The sequence below is a fragment of the Petromyzon marinus genome, chromosome 23, assembly GCF_048934315.1.
Source record: "Petromyzon marinus isolate PM22_M1 ecotype Great Lakes invasive population chromosome 23, UKy_Petmar_22M1.pri1.0, whole genome shotgun sequence".
NCBI lineage: Eukaryota > Metazoa > Chordata > Hyperoartia > Petromyzontiformes > Petromyzontidae > Petromyzon > Petromyzon marinus.
In genome coordinates, this window is record NC_133689.1 from 4,112,481 (window position 1) to 4,127,116 (window position 14,636).

Genomic DNA, 14,636 nt, shown 5'->3' on the forward strand with positions numbered 1-14,636 from the left:
TCACAGTCAGGGTAGTCACTCACAGCCAGGGTAGTCACTCACAGCCAGGGTAGTCACTCACAGTCAGGGAAGTCACCCACAGCCAGGGTATTCACAGTCAGGGTAGTCACACACAGTCATGGTAGTCACACACAGCAAGGTTAGTCACCCACAGTGAGGGTAGTCACACACAGCCAGGGTAGTCACTCACAGCCAGGGTTGTCACTCACAGTCAGGGTAGTCACCCACAGTCAGGGCAGTCACACACAGCCAGGGTAGTCACCCACAGTCAGGGCAGTCACCCACAGCCAGGGCAGTCACACACAACCAGGGTAGTCACAGCCAGGGTCGTCACACACAGCCAAGGCAGTCACACACAGTCAGGGTAGTCACTCACAGTCAGGGTAGTCACCCACAGTCAGGGTAAACACAGTCAGGGTAGTCACACACAGTCAGGGTAGTCACCCAAAGCCAGGGTAGTCACCAACAGCCAGGGTAGTCACAGTCAGGGTAGTCACTCACAGCCAGGTTAGTCACCCACAGCCAGGGTAGTCACAGTGAGGGTAGTCACACACAGGCAGGGTAGTCACACACAGCCAGGTGAGTCACCCACAGTCAGGGTAGTCACTTAGAGCCAAGGTAGTCACTCACAGTCAGGGTAGTCACTCACAGCCAGGGTAGTCACTCACAGTCAGGGTAGTCACACACAGTCAGGGTAGTCACTCACAGTCAGGGTAGTCACTCACAGTCAGGGTAGTCACTCACAGTCAGGGTAGTCACTCACAGCCAGGGTAGTCACACACAGCCAGGGTAGTCACATACAGCCAGGGTAGTCACTCACAGCAAGGGTAGTCACTCACAGTCAGGGTAGTCACTCACAGCCAGGGTAGTCACTCAGAGTCGGTGTATTCAGACAGTCAGGGTAGTCACTCACAGTCAGAGTAGTCACTCACAGCCAGGGTAGTCACACACAGCCAGGGTAGTCACGTACAGCCAGTGTAGTCACTCACAGCCAGGGTATTCAGACAGTCAGGGTAGTCACTCACAGTCAGAGTTGTCACTCACAGTCAGGGCAGTCACTCACAGTCAGGGCATTCACACAAGTGAGGGTAGTCACACACAGTCAGCGTAGTCACCCACAGTCAGGGTAGTCACACACAGCCAGTTTAGTCACCCACAGTCAGGGTAGTCACACACAGCCAGGGTAGTCACTCAGAGCCAGGGTAGTCACAGTCAGGGTAGTCACTCATAGCCAGGGTAGTCACTCACAGCCAGGGTAGTCACACACGGAACGGGTAGTCACACACAGACAGGGTAGTCACTCACAGCCAGGGCAGTCACACACGGCCAGCGTAGTCACTCACAGCCAGGGTAGTCACTCACAGTCAGGGTAGTCACACACAGCCAGGGTAGTCACTCACAGTCAGAGTAGTCACTCACAGTCATGGTAGTCACAGTCAGGGTAGTAACTCACAGCCAGGGTAGTCACTCACAGCCAGGGTAGTCACTCACAGTCAGGGAAGTCACCCACAGCCAGGGTATTCACAGTCAGGGTAGTCATACACAGTCATGGTAGTCACACACAGCCAGGTTAGTCACCCACAGTGAGGGTAGTCACACACAGCCAGGGTAGTCACTGACAGCCAGGGTAGTCACTCACAGTCAGGGTAGTCACCCACAGTCAGGGCAGTCACACACAGCCAGGGTAGTCACCCACAGTCAGGGCAGTCACACACAGCCAGGGCAGTCACACACAACCAGCGTAGTCACAGCCAGGGTAGTCACACACAGCCAAGGCAGTCACACACAGTCAGGGTAGTCACTCACAGTCAGGGTAGTCACCCACAGCCAGGGTAAACACAGTCAGGGTAGTCACACACAGTCAGGGTAGTCACCCACAGCCAGGATAGTCACCAACAGCCAGGGTAGTCACAGTCAGGGTAGTCACTCACAGCCAGGGTAGTCACCCACAGCCAGGGTAGTCACAGTCAGGGTAGTCACACACAGGCAGGGTAGTCACACACAGCCAGGTGAGTCACCCACAGTCAGGGTAGTCACTCAGAGCCAAGGTAGTCACTCACAGTCAGGGTAGTCACTCACAGCCAGGGTAGTCACTCACAGTCAGGGTAGTCACACACAGTCAGGGTAGTCACTCACAGTCAGGGTAGTCACTCACAGTCAGGGTAGTCACTCACAGCCAGGGTAGTCACACACAGCCAGGGTAGTCACATACAGCCAGGGTAGTCACTCACAGCAAGGGTAGTCACTCACAGTCAGGGTAGTCACTCACAGCCAGGGTAGTCACTCAGAGTCAGTGTATTCAGACAGTCAGGGTAGTCACTCACAGTCAGAGTAGTCACTCACAGTCAGGGAAGTCACTCACAGTCAGGGCAATCACACAAGTCAGGGTAGTCACACACAGTCAGCATAGTCACCCACAGTCAGGGTAGTCACACACAGCCAGTTTAGTCACCCACAGTCAGTGTAGTCACACACAGCCAGGGTAGTCACTCAGAGCCAGGGTATTCACAGTCAGGGTACTCACTCACAGCCAGGGTAGTCACACACGGCCAGGGTAGTCACTCACAGCCAGGGTAGTCACTCACAGCCAGGGTAGTCACACACGGCCAGGGTAGTCACTCACAGCCAGGGTAGTCACTCACAGTCAGGGTAGTCACACACAGCCAGGGTAGTCACTCACAGTCAGGGTAGTCACTAACAGTCATGGTAGTCACAGTCAGGGTAGTCACTCACAGCAGGAGTAGTCACTCACAGCCAGGGTAGTCACTCACAGTCAGGGTAGTCACCCACAGCCAGGGTAGTTACAGTCAGGGTAGTCACACACAGTCAGGGTAGTCAAATACAGCCAGTTTAGTCACCCACAGTCAGGGTAGTCACACACAGCCAGGGTAGTCACTCAGAGCCAGGGTAGTCACAGTCAGGGTAGTCACTCACAGCCAGGGTAGTCACTCACAGCCAGGGTAGTCACACACGGAACGGGTAGTCACACACAGCCAGGGTAGTCACTCACAGCCAGGGCAGTCACACACGGCCAGGGTAGTCACTCACAGCCAGGGTAGTCACTCACAGTCATGGTAGTCACACACAGCCAGGGTAGTCACTCACACTCAGGGTAGTCACTCACAGTCATGGTAGTCACAGTCAGGGTAGTCACTCACAGCCAGGGTAGTCACTCACACCCAGGGTAGTCACTCACAGTCAGGGAAGTCACCCACAGCCAGGGTATTCACAGTCAGGGTAGTCACACACAGTCATGGTAGTCACACACAGCAAGGTTAGTCACCCACAGTGAGGGTAGTCACACACAGCCAGGGTAGTCACTCACAGCCAGGGTTGTCACTCACAGTCAGGGTAGTCACCCACAGTCAGGGCAGTCACACACAGCCAGGGTAGTCACCCACAGTTAGGGCAGTCACCCACAGCCAGGGCAGTCACACACAACCAGGGTAGTCACAGCCAGGGTCGTCACACACAGCCAAGGCAGTCACACACAGTCAGGGTAGTCACTCACAGTCAGGGTAGTCACCCACAGTCAGGGTAAACACAGTCAGGGTAGTCACACACAGTCAGGGTAGTCACCCACAGCCAGGGTAGTCACCAACAGCCAGGGTAGTCACAGTCAGGGTAGTCACTCACAGCCAGGGTAGTCACCCACAGCCAGGGTAGTCACAGTGAGGGTAGTCACACACAGGCAGGGTAGTCACACACAGCCAGGTGAGTCACCCACAGTCAGGGTAGTCACTTAGAGCCAAGGTAGTCACTCACAGTCAGGGTAGTCACTCACAGCCAGGGTAGTCACTCACAGTCAGGGTAGTCACACACAGTCAGGGTAGTCACTCACAGTCAGGGTAGTCACTCACAGCCAGGGTAGTCACACACAGCCAGGGTAGTCACATACAGCCAGGGTAGTCACTCACAGCAAGGGTAGTCACTCACAGTCAGGGTAGTCACTCACAGCCAGGGTAGTCACTCAGAGTCGGTGTATTCAGACAGTCAGGGTAGTCACTCACAGTCAGAGTAGTCACTCACAGTCAGGGAAGTCACTCACAGTCAGGGCAATCACACAAGTCAGGGTAGTCACACACAGTCAGCGTAGTCACCCACAGTCAGGGTAGTCACACACAGCCAGTTTAGTCACCCACAGTCAGTGTAGTCACACACAGCCAGGGTAGTCACTCAGAGCCAGGGTATTCACAGTCAGGGTACTCACTCACAGCCAGGGTAGTCACACACGGCCAGGGTAGTCACTCACAGCCAGGGTAGTCACTCACAGCCAGGGTAGTCACACACGGCCAGGGTAGTCACTCACAGCCAGGGTAGTCACTCACAGTCAGGGTAGTCACACACAGCCAGGGTAGTCACTCACAGTCAGGGTAGTCACTAACAGTCATGGTAGTCACAGTCAGGGTAGTCACTCACAGCAGGAGTAGTCACTCACAGCCAGGGTAGTCACTCACAGTCAGGGTAGTCACCCACAGCCAGGGTAGTTACAGTCAGGGTAGTCACACACAGTCAGGGTAGTCACACACAGCCAGGTTAGTCACCCACAGTCAGGGTAGTCACACACACCCAGGGTAGTCACTCAGAGCCAAGGTAGTCACAGTCAGGGTAGTCACTCACAGCCAGGGTAGTCACTCACACCCAGGGTAGTCACTCACAGTCAGGGTAGTCACACACAGTCAGGGTAGTCACTCACAGTCAGGGTAGCCACTCAGTCAGGGTAGTCACTCACAGCCAGGGTAGTCACACACAGCCAGGGTAGTCACATACAGCCAGTGTAGTCACTCGCAGCCAGGGTATTCAGACAGTCAGGGTAGTCACTCACAGTCAGGGTTGTCACTCACAGTCAGGGCAGTCACTCACAGTCAGGGCATTCACACAAGTCAGGGTAGTCACACACAGTCAGCGTAGTCACCCACAGTCAGGGTAGTCACACACAGCCAGTTTAGTCACCCACAGTCAGGGTAGTCACACACAGCCAGGGTAGTCACTCAGAGCCAGGGTAGTCACAGTCAGGGTAGTCACTCACAGCCAGGGTAGTCACTCACAGCCAGGGTAGTCACACACGGAACGGGTAGTCACACACAGCCAGGGTAGTCACTCACAGCCAGGGTAGTCACACACGGCCAGGGTAGTCACTCACAGCCAGGGTAGTCACTCACAGTCAAGGTAGTCACACACAGCCAGGGTAGTCACTCACAGTCAGGGTAGTCACTCACAGTCATGGTAGTCACAGTCAGGGTAGTCACTCACAGCCAGGGTAGTCACTCACAGTCAGGGTAGTCACACACAGCCAGGTTAGTCACTCACAGCCAGGGTAGTCACTCACAGCCAGGGTAGTCACTCACAGTCAGGGTAGTCACACACAGCCAGGTTAGTCACCCACAGTCAGGGTAGTCACACACACCCCGGGTAGTCACTCAGAGCCAAGGTAGTCACAGTCAGGGTAGTCACTCACAGCCAGGGTAGTCACTCACACCCAGGGTAGTCACTCACAGTCAGGGTAGTCACACACAGTCAGGGTAGTCACTCACAGTCAGGGTAGCCACTCAGTCAGGGTAGTCACTCACAGCCAGGGTAGTCACACACAGCCAGGGTAGTCACATACAGCCAGTGTAGTCACTCACAGCCAGGGTATTCAGACAGTCAGGGTAGTCACTCACAGTCAGGGTTGTCACTCACAGTCAGGGCAGTCACTCACAGTCAGGGCATTCACACAAGTCAGGGTAGTCACACACAGTCAGCGTAGTCACCGACAGTCAGGGTAGTCACACACAGCCAGTTTAGTCACCCACAGTCAGGGTAGTCACACACAGCCAGGGTAGTCACTCAGAGCCAGGGTAGTCACAGTCAGGGTAGTCACTCACAGCCAGGGTAGTCACTCACAGCCAGGGTAGTCACACACGGAACGGGTAGTCACACACAGCCAGGGTAGTCACTCACAGCCAGGGTAGTCACACACGGCCAGGGTAGTCACTCACAGCCAGGGTAGTCAATCACAGTCAGGGTAGTCACACACAGCCAGGGTAGTCACTCACAGTCAGGGTAGTCACTCACAGTCATGGTAGTCACAGTCAGGGTAGTCACTCACAGCCAGGGTAGTCACTCACAGCCAGCGTAGTCACTCACAGTCAGGGAAGTCACCCACAGCCAGGGTAGTCACAGTCAGGGTAGTCCCACACAGTCATGGTAGTCACACACAGCCAGGTTAGTCACCCACAGTGAGGGTAGTCACACACACCCAGGGTAGTCACTCAGAGCCAAGGTAGTCACAGTCAGGGTAGTCACTCACAGCCAGGGTAGTCACTCACACCCAGGGTAGTCACTCACAGTCAGGGTAGTCACACACAGTCAGGGTAGTCACTCACAGTCAGGGTAGCCACTCAGTCAGGGTAGTCACTCACAGCCAGGGTAGTCACACACAGCCAGGGTAGTCACATACAGCCAGTGTAGTCACTCACAGCCAGGGTATTCAGACAGTCAGGGTAGTCACTCACAGTCAGGGTTGTCACTCACAGTCAGGGCAGTCACTCACAGTCAGGGCATTCACACAAGTCAGGGTAGTCACACACAGTCAGTTTAGTCACCCACAGTCAGGGTAGTCACACACAGCCAGGGTAGTCACTCAGAGCCAGGGTAGTCACAGTCAGGGTAGTCACTCACAGCCAGGGTAGTCACTCACAACCAGGGTAGTCACACACAGAAGGGTATTCACACACAGCCAGGGTAGTCACTCACAGCCAGGGTAGTCACACACGGCCAGGGTAGTCACTCACAGCCAGGGTAGTCACTCACAGTCAGGGTAGTCACACACAGCCAGGGTAGTCACTCACAGTCAGGGTAGTCACTCACAGTCATGGTAGTCACAGTCAGGGTTGTCACTCACAGCCAGGGTAGTCACTCACAGCCAGCGTAGTCACTCACAGTCAGGGAAGTCACCCACAGCCAGGGTAGTCACAGTCAGGGTAGTCCCACACAGTCATGGTAGTCACACACAGCCAGGTTAGTCACCCACAGTGAGGGTAGTCACACACAGCCAGGGTAGTCACTCAGAGCCAGGGTAGTCACAGTCAGGGTAGTCACTCACAGCCAGGGTAGTCACTCACAGTCAGGGTAGTCACGCACAGTCAGGGCAGTCACACACAGTCAGGGTAGTCACACACAGTCAGTGTAGTCACACACAGCTAGTGTAGTCACTCACAGTCAGGCTAGTCACAGTCAGGGTAGTCACAGTCAGGGTAGTCACAGTCAGGATAGTCACAGTCAGGGTAGTCACCCACAGTCAGGGTAGTCACCCACAGTCAGGGTAGTCACACACAGTTAGGGTAGTCACTCAAAGTCAGGGTAGTCACTTACAGCCAAGGTAGTCACAGCCTGGGTATTCAAACACAGCCAGGTTAGTCACACACAGTCAGGCTAGTCACTCCCAGTCAGGGTAGACACTCACAGCCAGTGAAGTCACTCACAGTCAGGGTAGTCAATCACCACCAGGGTAGTCACACACATCCAGTGTAGTCACTCACAGTCAGGGTAGTCACTCACAGTCAGGGTAGTCACAGCCAGGGTAGTCACTCACAGCCAGGGTAGTCACTCACAGTCATGGTAGTCACTCACAGCCAGGGTAGTCACACACAGTCAGGGTAGTCACAGCCAGGGTAATCACTCACAGCTAGGGTAGTCACACACAGTCAGGGTAGTCACAGCCAGGGTAGTCACTCACAGCCAGGGTAGTCACACACAGCCAGGGTAGTCACTCACAGTCAGGGTAGTCACCCCAGTCAGCGTAGTCACACACAGCCAGGGTAGTCACTCACAGCCAGGGTAGTCATTCACAATCAGGGTAGTCACACACAGTCAGGGTAGTCACTCACAGCCAGGGTAATCACTCTCAGCCAGGGTAGTCACAAACAGCCAGGGTGGTCACTCACAGTCAGGGTAGTCACACACAGCCAGAGTAGTCACTCACAGTCAGAGTTTTCACTAACAGTCATGGTTGTCACAGTCAGGGTAGTCACTCACAGCCGGGGTAGTCACTCACAGCCAGGGTAGTCACTCACAGTCAGGGTAGTCACCCACAGCCAGGGTAGTCACAGTCAGGGTAGTCACACACAGTCAGGGTAGTCACACACAGCCAGGTTAGTCACCCACAGTCAGGGTAGTCACACACACCCAGGGTAGTCACTCAGAGCCAGGGTAGTCACAGTCAGGGTAGTCACTCACAGTCAGGGTAGTCACTCACAGTCAGGGTAGTCACTCAGTCAGGGTAGTCACTCACAGCAAGGGTAGTCACACACAGCCAGGGTAGTCACATACAGCCATTGTAGTCACTCACAGCCAGGGTATTCAGACAGTCAGGGTAGTCACTCACAGTCAGAGTTGCCACTCACAGTCAGGGCAGTCACTCACAGTCAGGGCATTCACACAAGTCAGGGTAGTCACACACAGTCAGCGTAGTCACCTACAGTCAGGGTAGTCACACACATCCAGTTTAGTCACCCACAGTCAGGGTAGTCACACACAGCCAGGGTAGTCACTCAGAGCCAGGGTAGTCACAGTCAGGGTAGTCACTCACAGCCAGGGTAGTCACTCACAGCCAGGGTAGTCACGCACAGTCAGGGCAGTCACACACAGTCAGGGTAGTCACACACAGTCAGTGTAGTCACACACAGCTAGTGTAGTCACTCACAGTCAGGCTAGTCACAGTCAGGGTAGTCACAGTCAGGGTAGTCACAGTCAGGATAGTCACAGTCAGGGTAGTCACTCACAGTCAGGGTAGTCACCCACAGTCAGGGTAGTCACACACAGTTAGGGTAGTCACTCAAAGTCAGGGTAGTCACTTACAGCCAAGGTAGTCACAGCCTGGGTATTCAAACACAGCCAGGGTAGTCACACACAGTCAGGCTAGTCACTCCCAGTCAGGGTAGTCACTCACAGCCAGTGAAGTCACTCACAGTCAGGGTAGTCAATCACCACCAGGGTAGTCACACACATCCAGTGTAGTCACTCACAGTCAGGGTAGTCACTCACAGTCAGGGTAGTCACAGCCAGGGTAGTCACTCACAGCCAGGGTAGTCACTCACAGTCATGGTAGTCACTCACAGCCAGGGTAGTCACACACAGTCAGGGTAGTCACAGCCAGGGTAGTCACTCACAGCTAGGGTAGTCACACACAGTCAGGGTAGTCACAGCCAGGGTAGTCACTCACATCCAGGGTAGTCACACACAGCCAGGGTAGTCACTCACAGTCAGGGTAGTCACCCCAGTCAGCGTAGTCACACACAGCCAGGGTAGTCACTCACAGCCAGGGTAGTCATTCACAGTCAGGGTAGTCACACACAGTCAGGGTAGTCACTCACAGCCAGGGTAGTCACTCTCAGCCAGGGTAGTCACAAACATCCAGGGTAGTCACTCACAGTCAGGGTAGTCACACACAGCCAGAGTAGTCACTCACAGTCAGGGTAGTCACTAACAGTCATGGTTGTCACAGTCAGGGTAGTCACTCACAGCCGGGGTAGTCACTCACAGCCAGGGTAGTCACTCACAGTCAGGGTAGTCACCCACAGCCAGGGTAGTCACAGTCAGGGTAGTCACACACAGTCAGGGTAGTCACACACAGCCAGGTTAGTCACCCACAGTCAGGGTAGTCACACACACCCAGGGTAGTCACTCAGAGCCAGGGTAGTCACAGTCAGGGTAGTCACTCACATTCAGGGTAGTCACTCACAGTCAGGGTAGTCACTCAGTCAGGGTAGTCACTCACAGCAAGGGTAGTCACACACAGCCAGGGTAGTCACATACAGCCAGTGTAGTCACTCACAACCAGGGTATTCAGACAGTCAGGGTAGTCACTCACAGTCAGAGTTGTCACTCACAGTCAGGGCAGTCACTCACAGTCAGGGCATTCACACAAGTCAGGGTAGTCACACACAGTCAGCGTAGTCACCTACAGTCAGGGTAGTCACACACAGCCAGTTTAGTCACCCACAGTCAGGGTAGTCACACACAACCAGGGTAGTCACTCAGAGCCAGGGTAGTCACAGTCAGGGTAGTCACTCACAGCCAGTGTAGTCACTCACAGCCAGGGTAGTCACACACGGCCAGGGTAGTCACACACAGCCAGGGTAGTCACTCACAGCCAGGGTAGTCACACATGGCCAGGGTAGTCACTCACAGCCAGGGTAGTCACTCACAGTCAGGGTAGTCACACACAGCCAGGGTAGTCACTCACAGTCAGGGTAGTCACTCACAGTCAGGGTAGTCACAGTCAGGGTAGTCACTCACAGCCAGGGTAGTCACTCACAGCCAGGGTAGTCACTCACAGTCAGGGTAGTCACCCACAGCCAAGGTAGTCACAGTCAGGGTAGTTACACACAGTCATGGTAGTCACACACAGCCAGGTTAGTCACCCACAGTGAGGGTATTCACACACAGCCAGGGTAGTCACTCAGAGCCAGGGTAGTCACAGTCAGGGTAGTCACTCACAGCCAGGGTAGTCACTCACAGTCAGGGTAGTCACCCACAGTCAGGGCAGTCACACACAGTCAGGGTAGTCACACACAGTCAGCGTAGTCACACACAGCCAGTGTAGTCACTCACACTCAGGCTAGTCACAGTCAGGGTAGTCACAGTCACGGTAGTCACAGTCAGGATAGTCACAGTCAGGGTAGTCACCCACAGTCAGGGTAGTCACCCACAGTCACGGTAGTCACACACAGTTAGGGTAGTCACTCAAAGTCAGGGTAGTCACTTACAGCCAAGGTAGTCACAGCCTGGGTAGTCAAACACAGCCAGGGTAGTCACACACAGTCAGGGTAGTCACTCACAGTCAGGGTAATCACTCACAGCCAGTGAAGTCACTCACAGTCAGGGTAGTCACTCACCGCCAGGGTAGTCACACACATCCAGTGTAGTCACTCACAGTCAGGGTAGTCACTCACAGTCAGGGTAGTCACAGCCAGGGTAGTCACTCACAGCCAGGGTAGTCACTCACAGTCATGGTAGTCACTCACAGCCAGGGTAGTCACACACAGTCAGGGTAGTCACAGCCAGGGTAGTCACTCACAGCCAGGGTAGTCACACACAGTCAGGGTAGTCACAGCCAGGGTAGTCACTCACAGCCAGGGTAGTCACACACAGCCAGGGTAGTCACTCACAGTCAGGGTAGTCACCCCAGTCAGCGTAGTCACACACAGCCAGGGTAGTCACTCACAGCCAGGGTATTCATTCACAGTCAGGGTAGTCACACACTGTCAGGGTAGTCACTCACAGCCAGGGTAGTCATTCACACTCAGGGTAGTCACTCACAGCCAGGGTAATCACTCTCAGCCAGGGTAGTCACAAACAGCCAGGGTAGTCACTCACAGTCAGAGTAGTCACTCACAACCAGGGTAGTCACTCTCAGCCAGTGTAGTCACAAACAGCCAGGGTAGTCACTCACAGTCAGGGTAGTCACTCACAGCCAGGGTAGTCACTCATAGCCAGGGTAGTCACAGTCAGGGTATTTGAACATTTGTAGTGGGGGCGTTCTAGTAAGAAGTGTAGAGTATCTTGTATTGTAAGAGATCAGAATCATTCTAATTTGCAAGGGGTATCGTTGTGTCTGTACGGTGAACTGCTTTCGCACCGTACGCAGGTAACCGTGCTCATCGGAGGTACCGTCTGCCAGCACGGAGCGACCTATCGCCGTAATCCCAAAACGAGTGATCCCAATCTTGGCAAATTTGAACCCCGACGCCACCGGCACACACACAACATCAACCGCCATTCGCCACTAAGTGGCGGTGACGTCACCAAGACGTTTGTTCCAGGCCATGTGCACCTTGAGGCCACGTGAGGTGTCGAACGCCCGCTGGCAGGAGGTCACGGGGCAGACCCAGGTGCCACGGGTCGACTGACTGAGATGACTGACTGATGCACCACCTGTGCCTCCTACTTTGCCAACTTGCTGTGCTTTAGCCACCGGCGCTCCGCTCGTTGTTGTGAGCGTCGCTCCTCCGCCCTCCGTTGTTGTTGGAAGGCCACTGCCTCCAACTGCCCAGTAGCGTCCTTCACGAGCCTCCTCCACAGGGGCCGATCTTGACACCGCTGGTACCAGTCATCGGCAAGTTCACTCAGCACCACGTCCTCCTGTACCACATCGCTCCATGTCTTCTCTAGCCCGTGCCGCGCCCGTTTAGCCCCCTCGATTCTGCCGAACAAAAGCTGTTTAAGCATGCGATGGCTGGGCATGCGGGCTACATGACCCAGCCAACGCAGCCTTGCCTGCCGGAGGAGCTCACCGATGGGACTTTGCCCAGATCTTTCAAGGATTCGTGAGCTCCTCACACAATCCAGCCTGGTTAAACCCAGGATGGATCGTAGGCAGGCCAGCCTAAATGTTTCTAACCGGCGAAGATGCTCCATTAGGGGGGTCCACGTTTCGCAAGCGTAGAGAAGGGAGAGAATGACCGTGGCCGAGAAGACCTGAAGCTTCGTGCGGAGCGACAGACCAGGTAGCTTCCACACAGCGTTACGCAAAAGATGAAAAGACATTGCCGCTCGACTGATTCGGAGTGAGACCTTTGCTGTTAAACCAGAGCCGGTCATGAGCACACACACGCACACACAAAACACAAAGATCCCCCCGTATAGCCTTAGACTGTAGGGGCAAGTGCTGTTAGTGAGCACCAATGAAGGCCGGCACTGCACACGAGGGGGTGGGTAGCCAGCACCTCACCCGACCTCCTTTGTCTCCCCAGTGGCGATCTTTACACACCGCACCGGGTACTCAATTGAGGCTGAGTCGACCTAGGGGAGGCCCATGACCGGTTCGGATAATCGTCACTGGGTGTTGGCCGTGAACGGGAATGGAACCCCGGGTGGCCGGGATTTCATAAAAGCGGGCGGCGCGCAGAGGCAATTCCCACCATGACGGTCATTTACAGCCGCGGCAAATCCCAGGGCGCCGCCCGCCGGATTCGAATTCGAGAATCTGCGAGGACGAGAGAGGGGCGAACGCCTCCGGCTCCGTGGGCGAGGCGGTAGGCGATGGGGGTGACTCACCACCCCCGTGAGCTGTCGCGGCGTTGCCGAGACACTGAGAAAACGACGACTGACCCGTCCAGTGTCTGCGCAGCGCATTTTCTTCTTTTTTAACACTTTTTTTTGGGTGGGGGGGTGGGGGCGGTTGTTGCGCTCGATTTATCGAGTCCGCAAAAAAATTGTGTCCGGCGAACACGAAAAAAAGTCGCTAATCGTTCGTGCCCGATTACATTTCACAGACGCACAGGCTGCGCGGTCACGTACATGTCTTTGTGTGTGTGGATGATGTATGTATCCATGTGTACGTATGTGTGTGTGTGTGTAGGTGGGGAGCGGTAGTGTAGAGGTTATGCGCGCTGCGCTACGAACGATTCCCGCTCACGGCCAACACCAGTGACGATTATCTGAACCGATCCTGGGCCTCCCCTAGGTCGACTCAGCCTCAAATAAGTACCTGGTGCGGTGTGTAAACGTCGCCACTGGGGAGACAAAGGCGGTCGGGCGTAGTGCTAGCCACCCACCCCCTCGTGTACCGTTGCGGTCTGAATATGCGCTCGCTAACAGCACTTGCCCCTTCGGTCTGTTCAGGCTATACGGGGGATCTCGAACCACGTTGAAGTGGGTATCAACGCAGCGATCTGCTGATGGTTAAGATGATAGCGTTTCCATAGGTGGCAGCAATGGGCAATAAAGCGAAACCTATATGTGTCTCCCTATATGGCTACACGTTGCGAGTAGAACGTGCGCAGTTTGGCGTGAATTCTTGGAAAGCAAGCTGACCGCATGTTTCAAAGGTGTTTACACGGCACTGTCATACGCTGAACATGCGCGCATATACATTTGCGCGAAGTGAACACGTGAAAAAAAAAAGATTCGCTTATACCGATAAATACTTGAGAAAAGTGATGCTCTGCGGTCTGCTAATTTCCCATACACACCATCCAAAACCAAAACATCGCGTTCCCTTGCGACAAGGACAAAGATTCCCCGTAAGGGGTCAAGTCATGTTAGCCAACACCTACGATGGCCGGCGAGCACACACACACACACGCACACACGCGCATATATATATATTATTCGATGTACATTAATAATCAACAACGCGTCACCATACACAGCCACACCTGCCCTTTCAATCTGTCCAACTAGTGGAAAAAAAAAAGTCTGAGCCAACAAAAGTCATTGTTCTTGACTGACTCACCGCAAATAATAATGCATAAGTAAACGCCGCGCTTCCGTCAAGGTAGGAGCGGGATACACTGCCAGGTTGTGTACACTTCGTTAAACATAATAAAACGTATACGACGCCGCTGTCAAAAGTCGGATAACGCTTGTGTACACACAAAGACAAAGATCCCCTGTATAGCCTGTAACAGACTGTTGGGGTAAGTGCTGTTAGCGTGCACCTATGAAGGCCGGCACGGCACACGAAGGGGTGTGTGGCCAGCAACACCACACCCGGCCGCCTTTGTCTCCCCAGTGACGATGTGTACACACCGCACTAGGTACTCATTTGAGACCGAGTCTACCTAGATCGCCGGATTCGTCTCACAGCGCGCTAACCGCTACACCACCGCTCCCCTTACACATATAGACACACGACACGGGAGGAAGAG